The sequence below is a fragment of the Bombus fervidus genome, chromosome 7 (genome assembly GCF_041682495.2).
Source record: "Bombus fervidus isolate BK054 chromosome 7, iyBomFerv1, whole genome shotgun sequence".
Classification (NCBI taxonomy): Eukaryota; Metazoa; Arthropoda; class Insecta; order Hymenoptera; family Apidae; genus Bombus; species Bombus fervidus.
Genome location: NC_091523.1, coordinates 8,795,300 through 8,808,328, shown reverse-complemented (window position 1 = coordinate 8,808,328; position 13,029 = coordinate 8,795,300). Strand labels below are relative to the sequence as shown.

At 41.8% G+C, this 13,029-nt stretch overlaps 1 long non-coding RNA gene across 1 annotated transcript in view; it reads right to left on the bottom strand.

Annotated features, from left to right (window-relative positions):
• Nucleotides 1-10,185, bottom strand: part of LOC139988950 (uncharacterized) — a 229,357-nt gene extending 219,172 nt beyond the window's left edge. Inside the window, exon 1 of the long non-coding RNA XR_011800236.1 lies at nucleotides 9,730-10,185. This is a non-coding gene — a long non-coding RNA (uncharacterized lncRNA). The remainder of the gene's footprint in view (nucleotides 1-9,729) is intronic.
• Between the last annotated feature and the right edge of the window lie 2,844 nt (nucleotides 10,186-13,029).

Sequence of the window (13,029 nt, the reverse complement as noted above, 5' to 3'; positions counted from 1 at the left end):
ATTTCACGCCATGGCGCGAAAAGGGCGTGAATATTTGAAACGGATATCCATCTTCGGTTACTTTGTTATTTGGCCGGCGCGATCGTGGAAAGGACCTTCATTTCCTATTATTATTTTTTCAGTCAGCTTTTCGTGACCCATCGATATCAGTTTCCTGAGTTTCGCGTTTGAAATTTTCCCCTTTGACCCTCGTGTCGCAGCCACGTCGAACGTAACGTCACGTTCATAAGTGTATTATTCGTATCTACACGGTCGTAATAAAAGATCGTATTATTAAAAAAAGATACTCAATGTAAAATATTCGTTAGAATGTTCAAAGGGCGAAACAAATTCAATTAAGAAAAATATAAATTTGCGTATATAACCACGATCCACCGTAATTCATAATTATAAATGTGGAAACGCAGTGGTAGCAAAATCGACGCAGACATCGAGTCGCATTCGTAATCGATTCGTACGTACGGCTACGTCGTTCCCCGGGAACACGAATTTGCCTTACGGACGATTTGTTTTCTATTCATGGACAATTTGACGAGGCTGCTGCCGTTGCAGCGGCGCCAGCTTTGTTCGCAATTCGGTATAATGTCGCATGTATTTGGATCACGTTCCACGATATGTCAATATAAAGGAGTTACTCGTGGGTCTCTGCATACCAATTCAGGGGCGGAGCAGCTTGTTATCCTAAATACACGAAATCCTTTGGAGACGCTGGGTCCGCCTTTGCTCCCACTCCTCCCTCCTTTCCTTAGTTCGCCACCCCTCTACAATTCGACCCTCCATCCTTTCCTTACGTTCTGGATAATGCTAGACAAATTGACGATTCAGTCGAACACTAAAGGACACACTGCGTCAATGCCAGCGTCGCCTAAAGGATCAATTTAAGCGTATTATAGAAATTGACGATCCAGAATATCGTGCATTACAGCAACGACGAAAGGGGATCTTCAAACTTGGAATATTCTAACGTCATTAAGAATTTCAAGAAATGATAAACGAAAAAAGAAATATACTCGTCGAGATCAGTATAAGATGGGATGAGACGGTTTTATATCATCCTACTAACAGCGATGATCCTGCAATGAGTGTAGCGGAGGAGTCTCATATTTCCTCCACGCGTGTCTATTCGTAGGACGACTAAACCCCACTGTCTCAACTAAATCTCAACATGTAAAACACAAGCTAAAACGCTTGTCCCCGGTATATCCAATCAAGCAGAAGATATCGCGATTTTTTAGTTCTGACGGAACTCGTCCTACGATTGATCCAAACTAAACGAAGAACGGAGTGAAGCTAAGCTTACGTTGCCGTAATAATATCATCGACTTCATTTCACGCAGACGTCCACGGTAAAAAGAAAGAGATTCCACCTCCGTGGTTCCCGTTTCCATCTTTTAGTCAACTTCGCGGCAAGCACGGAAACAGGGGCGAAGAGGGTGAAGAGAGGCCGCGCGACCTATCTAATTTTTAACGCCGATCGTTTCACGTCGGAATATCGACGACTCGAGAGGACAAGGAGGGGCCGACAGTGGATATAAAACAAGCGAGTTGAAAAGTAAATCGGGTAGAGCCAGTGAAAAGAGAGATTCCTCTTTCTATTTTCTTTCTCTTCCTCCCCTGTCGTTTCCCGCCGCCTACGGAGCGAGGTCGAGCCAGGGGGTTCGGTTGAGGACAGAGATTGGAAGACAGGAAAAAGGAACTCGCGCTTTATTCGAGGCCTTTTTTTACATCGATTCCGGCAGCATCTCGCCTCCTTCAGATTCTTGCTCGAGTCGTCACCGAGGGCTCGTCTATAAAATATTTGCTTTGGTAATGAGGCCATGGTTGAGCAGCGGGGGTTGTGCCGCTGCACCCCTGTCGAAAGGACTCAAACGGCAAATAGAAGAGTGCCGAGTTTGAGTTCCAGTAACACCTTCGAATACTCCGCGAATCTCGCCGACAGATCTACCCGATAGTCTTTGCCAAGAAACTCCTTCGCCACTTTTTTCGCAAACAAGACGTATACACCTTCAACACTGACCTTTATCGAATGAGTACTATTATAATACGAACCTTTTTATACGAGAAATTCTACGAAGTAATCTTATCGAACGTAAACTTAATCGTGCGGATCTTTTGAAAAGGAAAAAGTAATTATATATAGGTAAATGAGCAATTAGTTAAATATTTGTAGAATAAACTCGACTTAGTTCGTAATAGCTCTTTTCATTCATTTTGTTGTTCTAGATTCAATTTGATTAAGAAAAGAAAACTAGCAGACATTGTGGAACGCTTGAAAGAAGAAGAGAAAAACTTGCGATGTTGTTATACGTGTTTTCAAGATATTTAAATATTTAGAGTTAATAGAAAAAATGTACGCTTTCCCGAGGCTGACGTTGCCTTTCTAATAATTAATTGGTTCCCACGCACGTATTAACCACAGGATTATTTTCCCTCGACGTACCCGCACGATCCAATTAAACATTTACATCGGCCACGAACCACAGCTTCCATCCCCTATTTGCATATGGTGGCTCGAAATCAATTACTCCGCATCTTCGACAACGAATTGAGGGCTTGTAAAGTCTCGCTCGGCCGCGTTTCGAGTGAAATAACAATCGGGCAAGGTCCAGGGTTCGTGGCAACGCGTTAACGCACAATACCGTAACGAGCTAATCACGATATCAAATTCTTTGCCTGTCAGCGCGGCATTTCGATGCTAAGATATCCGGGCGTAGAGACAGCGGGGGGTATGCTCTGTAGAAAAACGTTGGATGACCGATTATGATGAAGCGATTCTCCCAGTGTGGACCAAGAAGACAACGGGAAGAGAAGGATGGAAGCAATCCCAATATACCTCGGAGCGAGCCTTCTCATAATTGAAACACGCAATCTTGTACTTACGATAATGCATTTTGCCCGGGCGAGGGCCGTGCTCTCGCGTTAGCGAGAACACCGCGTGTGTCGCGGTTCGTTTCGTCATTTTTCTAATTAACACGTCTCACGTTCTCGCTCGCGTTTTTGTCGCGGCACCACGTATGGACGACGAGACCGACCGACCAAGTAGACCGCAGGGGAACAAGCGGGGGATAATTGAAGCTCTCTGAAAAGGTGTCATTAACGTAGGATGAAACCAATTTCGGTCTATCAACGTTATCGAACGATCAGCAACAACCGTGGAAATTCACGAAACGATTCCTCGAAGGTCTAATTATCCCAGGACGCGCACACGCGAGCAAACACGTTTCACAGCGCTTACAACTGAGACGCGATCGTTAAGTACAAGATCCTTTGGATTTCCATTGTAAACGCGTCACGATGCGTGGTTTGCAATATCGACAAACGGTTCGCGAACAAAGATAGAAAGAGGATCCAAGGCGAAGGGTTGCTGAACGAATCGAAGTACCAGGTACGTGCGACCAGACCACGGTGCCCCCACTACGTGTCAGATCAATCATACACCGTGCATTCAGACATCCCGCTGCGATACAGGACAACTAGCCCCGCAATTCGTTTCTTCTCTGTGGCTGCTGGCCTGAAAGAACGTGCCCGCAGCCCTCTCTCCTTCGGAACCTGGCCCCCAACTGGTATCCACGTTCGATATGTTACAATAAAACCACTATCCTAGCGCCGACACGTGATGACTCTATCGGACGGGCCGAAGGCAGACCTGGCCTTTTCTGAGAATCACGCGTCTCTCGTTCGCGTCTCTCGAGCAGGATGCACCAGTCATCGTCGAGACGTCGTCGACACGTTACATGCCCCCTTCTATGGCCCCTCCACCATCGGCTGTTTCATCATGGAAATGGTACGAGCAATCGTTGCGTCGCAGCGAAAGGATGAGAAAGAGGTAAAAAGAGGAAGAAAAAGGAAGGGACAAAACACTTCCCCTCTAACTAGTTACGAGTCCTTACGGCACTGGTGTGCCCTCCGGGAAGATCGAGCAGGCGCGAAATGGATCTGGCATTTCGAATGGATTGGACCCCTCTCTTCTTTGAATTTATCGATAGTATCGGGATGATCCCGGCGCCCTCGTGTTTGCTTGCTTGCCTCGACAACGTTAGGCGTTATAATTTAAACGAATCACGGGCTGAGATTCTCTTCCGTAAGAATTATTGTCAGAGGACCGATTCCGATCTAGTCGGTCGAGAATTACGTGTTACGAATATTCGATGAGTGAGAATTATTTTTATATTCTTCATTCAAGACGATATCTTTCCCTTGTCGTCGATCGTATTCGATACTAAGATGATTCTAGTAATTATCGATGTACTATTAATGAAGTAACCGAAGACCAAAAGAAAAACATGATACGCGGTTGATCGATCTCGTATTAGTAAAATTGTTCTTTTGTTTGATTTCACGACAATCTAACAAAATATGTCCTTTTAACTAAATACATCCTTTCCTCTCGAATATTTTAAATATGTTTCATTAGCGTAACATTAAATATCGATCCTTAAGAAAACTTCGTATCTCTTCTATTTTAATCTTGTCTTTAATAATATTTAAATCTTATCTATATCTTATCTTTAAACCTAGCAGACCGTATTAAAATACTCTTTATATCATATTGAAATACTTTCTATTAATCGTGAAGTAAAATCAAACTCGCAGAATCGATTCAAGAGGAATGAACTCCTTTCGGAAAAATGAAATTCAGAACGGTTTGTTCCAGCAAGCGTACAAACGGATTAAAGCCGTATCGAGCAAACGGGGGAACGAAATAATCAAAATGGCAGAAAGCCGGCATTATACCGGCATCTAATTCAACGAGCTCGAAACGAAATGCAGTCATGACGAGAACTTTTTTCCCCCGCGGGAAGTTTCCACGGCGGAACTCCGTGCTTAAGTGGGTTCCGCGTTCGATCGCATGCAAATTAGATTTGGCGAATTGCACTCGTGAGTGCCGCTCGATTCCCTCGAATCTTATATTCGAGGGACTTTCACGTAGCTCCGTGGATCCGTGGCAGGTAAGGGCAAATAAATTTTTTCACGATCAATCGTATTACACCGGTTCGTTGTGTAACGTTATTACAAGCTCGTACTACATTCCTATTAGATACTTATCGCTCGAACCTCCTACGGTTGAGTCGGCTGCTATCGACTGGTTCGCTCTCCCGTTTTGCACTCTCCGACCATTTTCCCCCTTCTGTTGTCGTTATTGCACGTGGCCGAGATTACAGGGTTCGCCACCCTTGCCAGATCGACTTTCGTCTGAAGATTATTCAAATTTCGCGTGTCTCGAATTTAACCTCGAAGATTTTCACCTTCTCTCCCCAACTCGTTGCCAAATTACCGAAGAGCTTTGTTTCGACGTTCGGATCGTTACGTGACCGACATATTTCACGTCTTTCTCTCGTAATTGCGTTGAAACAGTCAACGAATAGGTAATTTTATAACACGGGTAATCGACGAAGGTCTCCGATATTTTTCTTCCGTTAGAAAAAGTAATATTCTACGCGATCTGATGCAATCACGTTACATAATTGACACGAGGTTCCATATTATGCGGTTACTAACTGGAAACAATGCAAAGATGTTCCATTTACGATCCAATCACGCATCCGTGAATCTTGTTCGGATTATGCAACGTCCAGTTATTAGTGCAAAAGAAACATTGGTCGATGCGACGTCCTTTAAAGACGTGCATTAAATTGTTCACCGCAAGACCGCAGGAATAACCGACGATTTCATCAATCTGCCGTCTCGTAACAGCGGCGTTAAACGAAGTGCCGTCGTCTGTTTGCTCAAATCGTTCCCAAGAACCATGGAAAATCGTCACCGTGTATCTCGTGTACATGAACTGATCGAACGTTGCGCACAGGGAACACTCGATTTCTCCGGCGAGAATCCTTAATTCCCACCAGCCAGTGCCCATTTACTTTGCGGTCGGCATATGCAATTGCATCGGCCGTGCAAGTGAGTCCCTGATGCGTCCTGCGGTCAAACATCATCACCGTAGCTCACGCGCCCTGACGCAGGATGCACCTACCCTGCGGGACCTTCTAATATACGAAATTGCTCGTCCTGGCATGTTTATTTGACGTCGGGGCTGCCGTACTCGACCCGTACTTCCAATTTACCGGCTGACATTTTTCAACTTCCTCCGCCGCATCGCGACGTTTCTACTTTTCTTTCTTTTCTCTTCCTCCCTCTTCTCTTTTTTTCTATTTTCGTCAGCGTCCCTATTTCACCCATTTCTCTTTTACAGTCGTGTTTCTCTCGCTTCTTCGTCGTTCTTTTTCGTTCGCCTTTTCAGTCTTTTACGCTTCTTCGCGGCGATTTTTCGTTGGTCGAAGCAACAACTAACGGTTTCACAGAGGCAAAGAGGTAAGGCTCGATGAACGGTTAGGCCGATGGTTAAAAGCGTGCTAGCGTCCCCAAGCAAACTCACGTGCGCGTGAAGCTTGAAACGTTTAATTCGCCGATTTATAACAGGAATAAGGTGGTGTTTTAACGAGAATTCATGTCTCTTTGGCAAACTCTTCGGTAATATACTTGAATATATAATCTAGTTCCTGTTGGAAAATAGGAACAGCTGCGATAGATAGAAGATTCGAAGTTTACCGAATTCTAATCAAATTAATCAACTAGGTAATCTATTCATCGGTATTTTGTAGCCGTCGCTTTAAGAAACATTTTCCTAGCTCTTTAAACAAGAAAATCCCTTACACGCTGTAACAAACAATATCTATCCATATACCGAATTTGTTATAAAACAATTAGAGGATATCATATTATAGTAGCTGTCTGCATATTAACATTACATTATTTACAAGACGTACGTATTTGTTTGCTTGATTAGTTAACTAAACACATTTATAATACCAATCCTATCGAATGTGCCTTTTCATATTTAAATCTGATCCGTAAACCTTCTCACGAGTCTCGCAATGTGAAAGGTTAACGGGACAATAACGTAACCATTCACAAAAAATTTATCTTTAACTTTGTAATATTCGAGATATCGATTCGAGATAAATTTAATGTACCTAAATGTACGAAATACGAGTTCACGAATTTTTCAAACGAAAATGTGACAAAGAATGCAAGAAGGAGACTTTGCAAACTCGTAAACTCAACGCATTATGCAGCGTGCACAACAGTGCGTATCCGTTCAAACGTCCGCCGGCGATAAATCGGATAATGCACGGAGGCGCGTCGCGCGATATATCGGCGAACATATAATTAACACGGACCGGCGTTCTACACAATCATTCGCATTATCGTGCTGATTATCGTCTTCGGCTTGCATCATCACCTCTGGCCGAGCGGGAACCGCTAAATCGCTCGATACTAGGCCTGATTCAAAGGAAAATGCTACCCCGATAATTACTGCGGCTAATCTCCGCTCTAACCAAATGTAGCTGCCAAAATATACTTACTCCGTGAGAAACAGCTATTCACTTATCTTATCCCACCGATTTCCCTGCGTTTTGCACTCTACAGAATATTCCTAAGATATTGTCAGATAATTGTTTTTGTTATAACGAATGATTTATTATTACTTCGATTATTATTGCTGCTTCTTCCCGAATGACGTGCGAATACGACGAAACTAAAAGTAAAAGTATCGCTCATTTAATAGCACAGAATAGTGTCAGACTAGCATCGACATATTCATATTATTATAAATTATTATAAACGTCTTACTCGTTTGTGTGGAACACGTGATCATTTTTATGATACAAACACGTACGCTATCTTCGCAGATGACGTGTATTATTATGCAAATGTTAACATTTTATTATCTAAATATTATTTCAACAGCGATGAATGACGTATTATGACGTATTATAATTACGAAGAATAAACATTATTCGGTTCATGCTGAAATGCTAGAATTCAAAGGATCGGTTAATCAGAATTTAATAAAGTTTCTCAATTGTAATGTATTATATGAAACAAACTCGGGAAGATATCGTTGCAGAGATAAACGAAAGTTCCACTTATATTATTACTTCATTTATTCAGTTACATTCAGATAATCTATATTTTACACGCCCATAAATGTAACATCGAAACCAGATATTTTATACATCTATGAATCAAACATAGCCTAACATGTTTTACATCAATAACTATCTATCTATCTTTTCTATTTAACTTTCAAAAACTGAATTTTTCATTTCCATACATGTTAACGAAGAAAGAAAATTTTAACAGTGCCGAAAAGAAGTTTCATACAAAAAAAAAAGACCAGAACGGTAAAACGTGAAACGAGCACATTCGAGTGGAGTGTTTTCCCGTTTCGCGTTGTAACGAGGATCGAGTCGATTAAACGGAACACAGGCCGAACGACAGCTTGTATAATACATTTTTAATTCCGACGGACGCATTGTTGAGCCACGCTCGATATCGCTGACGGATCTGTGACGAGATATCGTATAGGTGCATCTTGGTCATTAAGCCCCGCGCTTTTTGCGAGACGAGCAACGATCCCTATCAGTACAAATGAGTGTCATTTGTACCCCGGACTCAGCAATAGGATACAAAAGTATGGACGCGTCTCTACAAGTGTCGTCATTTTTTTTTATTTCCTCTTTTTTCTACCTAACACTATGTTTTACTACGCTCGCGTCTTTCTCTGCTTTTCTTCCTTTCCATTTCTCTCCCTCCCACTTTCTCTAGCTGGTTGTTCTATACACGCATATCCACGCCTTGTATCGACGCTTCGTGCGTTCATACACGACGAGACAATAAGCGAATGCGCTCGGCTATACAAAATGGGATATTGTCCGCGAAAATAGAAAATATTAATTTCGATTCGACCACGCGACACGTTTTCTTTCAACGCTGCACAATGCAACGCAATATACCGCGGCAAGCACCAGACAATTAAAAGTCCGTTGTGGAAAATATTGGCACTCTTGGCCAGCGAACTGTATCGATTAATGACGAAAACATGTTTCGTCTGGAAACCGCGGCCACGTCGAACATTATCGGGCGAATATCAATATTAAATAAGCTTTTTGAAAACTACGATTAAACACGCGTTTCGAAAATCCTATGTTCTGAATACTTTCCAGTTTTTCTTTTTCTGACTAATCTGATCTAAACTTGATCTGAATGTTATATAGATATAAATAAAAAAATAATATTATATAAATTTATATTGTTTAAAATGTTGTAAGAAAAATACATAAAATACAAAGAAGTTATTTGAATATTACTATACAATAAGATAAAAATAGATCGATGTATATAACGTATGTTTGCATAACCTCTCGTTTATTTACATCGTTAGAGAGTTTCCACGAAGTAACACCAAAATTCTTGAATATCTTATGTAAACACCTGTTCCTAAACATTTTCCTTACATGTACGCGTAATCAACGATATCGATGTAATTACATATTGCATGTAATTTCGGAATAGAACGAACGTATTATACGTTTGATTCCAATATGACCGATCTACGGGCATTAATTTCTGAACGTACGATTCTGAGGACTGCGGAAGCTGTCTGTCACGATTGGTCGTTCCGATATGTTCCGAGAATCCATTTCGTTGAGGTTAAAATATCCCTATGCGCGGTACAGAGTTAGTCCCGAAATGTGCCTGTATTAACCACGACTCGGCAATTTGCGCTTATTAATTCGAATTATCGCTGCCAAGTGGGTGTCCAGCACAGGATATTAAAACCTCTGACCTTTGACAGGATGAATCGTGCCGAAGTTCACTCGACTCCGCTTTCTGACATGGCGTATTTCTTTCAGCTGGATCGACATGCATGCGAAATTCACTTACCCGTTAAGGACACTGGGCTCCCACGATCAACAGGCAGCAGATCGAAGCCTCGACGTCGATAAATTACGACGCTGTAAACTCTACCGAATACTCTCTCTCTCTCTCTCTCTCTCTTTCTCTCGCTCTCTCCCAGGACCACGTGAAATTAGATGCCATTAAACGATCCGCACGAGAACACTAAAAGCGATTAACGTCATTCAACGAACCCCGAGCGCGTTGTTCCTCTCCGTTTTTTAAAAATATGCCCGTCAACGCGACCAACGTGATCGCGACGTTCGACGAAAATTGCATTTACCACGGAACTTTCAGCCACTTCAGTACTCTAAACGCACTCGAATTTACTCGCGCGATACTTCAACCCGACACAGACCGGGGATAAAACGGCCGGTTTCGCTAATTCGTTGTAATTTTTATCGTTGTAAAACAAGAGCACGTCACCGTGTACCGCCGTTTTGTAACAACTATGAGTTACATAGATGGCGGGATGACCGTTAATTTTTTGACATAACCGCGGGAAACATCGTCATGTAAATTTCCATAAATGGACGTTTACATATGTGTATTTAATATTCGAATAACGACTATAATTGAAAATGTGATGTATTTTTCTAAAGATTGAATTAACATCTTACAGTATTAATATCTACATATTTTACATACGTATCGTTACATGTGTATTATTCTACAGACATATTAATGCAATGTTAATCGAAAGTAAAATGTCCTATCGTGATAAACGCGATAAACTCATTATTCTCATCAATCTGCCACAGTAATTTTATCTTATAAGAAATTTCAATCTTCGATAAAATCTACTTTTAATATCAAAATAATTAATAATCCATTAATATCAATATCGTTATAGATTATAAACATGTTTCTATCAAACGTCAACAGACATGTAACTATCGCCACCTAGCAGGTAGTGGCGGAAGCGCCATATAAGGGTGGCGTTACCGACATTGCGGGTTCGGCCGGAAACTCATAAAGGTGTACGTCCAACGAGCCACGATGATAATAATAATAATGATGACAACAGCGACAGATGTAGGACGCGTTTGAATCCCCGCCCAGAAACGCCCTCGAGGAGACTATTGGCCCGATAACCCTAGTCCGGGAAAAGGCTGCCATGGCCGGCAGTACCTGGCGAACGATCCAATCAGAATTCGTGTCGGCCAAAACAAAAGGCACGCACAGTCCTCGAGAGGGTTGCAAGTTTGAACAAATGAATACGGTGGTACCCTCAGGGGTGTCGCGACGGTAAGGAGGACCGAGAGGGTAGACGATGGATTCCCGAGTTTTTGATGTATTAAACCGTGGGCTCTACGTGACACCGAATGCTAAGTAGACCTTTGAAATAACCACACGGCGTATTCGAATCGCAGAGAGTGGCCCTCCACTGGCTCTTTATTATTACGACCGGCACCGTTATTATTATCATCATCGTCATCATCGACCGCCCTTGTTCGTTCCGCAGCGTCGAAACCCGTGCCGAGTTATTATCGTCACGCTCGATAAATTAAACAGCCAACTCGAGTGTGACCCACAGCGTCTATGATCGCCATCACCGATAAGATTTCGATCGACTCTTAAATGTGCCCAGCTTTATCTAGATACCATTTTCAATCGTTCCTCAAACCTCAAACCTAGTCGAACCCCATTGTGAACGCCTTTAACCCGCTAAATCGTTGCCACCGTTTCGGTCAGAATGTTTCATGTATATATAGCTATGTATACCGATATGTAGATATTGATTTAATTCGACAAATGAAGTTATCAAAATTTTAATCAGACAAACAAAGGGGTGAATTTGTTTGGAATAATTAAATAACGTACAAGTTTGTAGATATAGTTTCTCCTGTTACGTGTATGATTTCCAACGTGTTCTTCCTTTGCCGGAACTCGAAATTATTATCGTTTGTTTATAGTCTAGCATTCGACTAATAATCATTATCCTTTCTCTGAGACCTATAATTTACCACTCAATTGACTGGCAACGTTGGTCAATTAGAAAGGAAAGGAAGCAGAACCAGCGTTGAGACGGTTGCACTTACGCTCCTCGATCCTTATTCTCCAACATATATTCCAAAAGTGATCCGTCACGTCCTGTGCTCGAGCTACCGTTTCTAGTTCTACCAGCCATTTACGTGCAACATCTGTAGAAAAAAATACACGTTGCCCATGACCTGTTCTGAACAATGAAATTACCTGTACCAAAAGATGCTCATTTAACAGAAATCAGTAAATACCATCTAACGTAATCTTTTTGGCTTAAAGTATACTTAAAAGCCAGGCTCAATAACTGAAAATGTTATCTTAGATTGCTTTCTTTTTTCGAAAAATTCGACTTCAATCTGAGATTGATAATTACAATAATACATGCCATTTAGCATTATTAAATGTGTTAACATTTCAGAAAATTTGATTACGATCTTGATTGTTTCAACACCAACAGCAATAACATGCTTTTAATGCGTACTTATTTTGAAACATACTTTAAGGATCAGTTTCAAACACTGTGTGTGTGTGTGTGTGTATAGGTAAAATATTTTCCAATTTAGATAATTACAGTTCTTCTGTCTTCTTCTTAAAAATTCGATTACAATCTCATGTTGATGATAATAACGGTATAACGAGATTGGAAAGACAATCACGCCTCGATGGGAGTAAAAAAAATTTGTCAATGTTCTCGTTATTTGCCAACGATGTTGCATTACCCAACGTCCGGCAAACGTGACGAAATAAACGTGTTGGTAAGGACGCAGAGTGTGGAAATCAATTTGATAGACGAGTGTACGCGTGCCGAATTACCTCTACGTGATGTCGGACCGTTTCACCATTTTCGTCATTATATTAACGACGAGACGAACACGCCAGTCTCGACTTCCCAGTCCCGCAATGGTTACACGCGTATCGCAATGTTACCATGACGAACAATGGTAACATCGCGATCCAGGGCACGTTTCCACCTCGTGGTGAGGCAAATCGCGGAGGCGGCGGTGGCGGTAGCGGCACCGGCACACTGTACCTCGTTAATTGAAGTCCGGCGGAAGACGACCATTTTCCAAATTTCATACTTTAGGTGCTCGTCTTTCTGCGACGTGCGATAACGTTGCGTAAAAAATGGAATTTTTTTGATTGAATAATTGCCAGCACGGAATTGTAGAATTTTCACGAATCTAAATGCTTCCGTTTCTCGTTTCGTTCTCCGATCGAACAATGATTTATTTAAATTACGCATCGAATTGCGCCGGTGGATACGTGCGTCGATTTAAACGATGAATTAAAAAGGAGGAAAAG